Source organism: Apaloderma vittatum, unplaced genomic scaffold (assembly GCF_000703405.1).
Source record: "Apaloderma vittatum isolate BGI_N311 unplaced genomic scaffold, ASM70340v1 scaffold29318, whole genome shotgun sequence".
Lineage (NCBI taxonomy): Eukaryota > Metazoa > Chordata > Aves > Trogoniformes > Trogonidae > Apaloderma > Apaloderma vittatum.
Genome location: NW_009731720.1, coordinates 1,760 through 2,254, shown reverse-complemented (window position 1 = coordinate 2,254; position 495 = coordinate 1,760). Strand labels below are relative to the sequence as shown.

The 495-nt window shown below is 53.1% G+C and overlaps 1 protein-coding gene across 1 annotated transcript in view; it reads left to right on the top strand.

Annotated features, from left to right (window-relative positions):
* Positions 1–495, top strand: part of LOC104278351 (arrestin-C-like) — a gene marked incomplete at its 5' end in the record, with an annotated part of 5,884 nt that overhangs the window by 4,312 nt on the left and 1,077 nt on the right. The gene's annotated exons all lie outside the window — the stretch shown is intronic.

Sequence of the window (495 nt, the reverse complement as noted above, 5' to 3'; positions counted from 1 at the left end):
CCCCTGCCATGTGAGCGGCTCTGTTCCCCAGCTGCCACCCATCCCAACATCTCTCTTTCCACTAAAACACCTGAGCACTAAAAACATGTTACTTGAAATGTTCTTTCTCTGTTAACCTGCATGTGTGTCTCTGTCCTTGCCTCCCTGTGCTTTGCTTATCGACGGACGACAGTTAACCCGAGGTAAAGAGATGCTTCCTTATAGCCAGTATTTAACACATAAACAGCACAGATCCATCACGGATGGATGCGATGCCCCGTTCCAGCCTGAGGTTACACCCTTGAATTAAATCACCCAGGCCTCAAGCCCGGAGCCCCTGTGTAACAGCAGGCAGCATGACACCCCTCCACGCTGGCACAGGCAGCAGGAGCGTTGTCACAGCCTGGGAGGATTCAAACGCTGGGCTCGGCACGCATTCTGCAAACTTCCAGGGCTCGTTTTACAACTCTGCTTGCCGCAAAGACAGCAGCTTCTCCTTCTGCAAGCCCAGCCCTC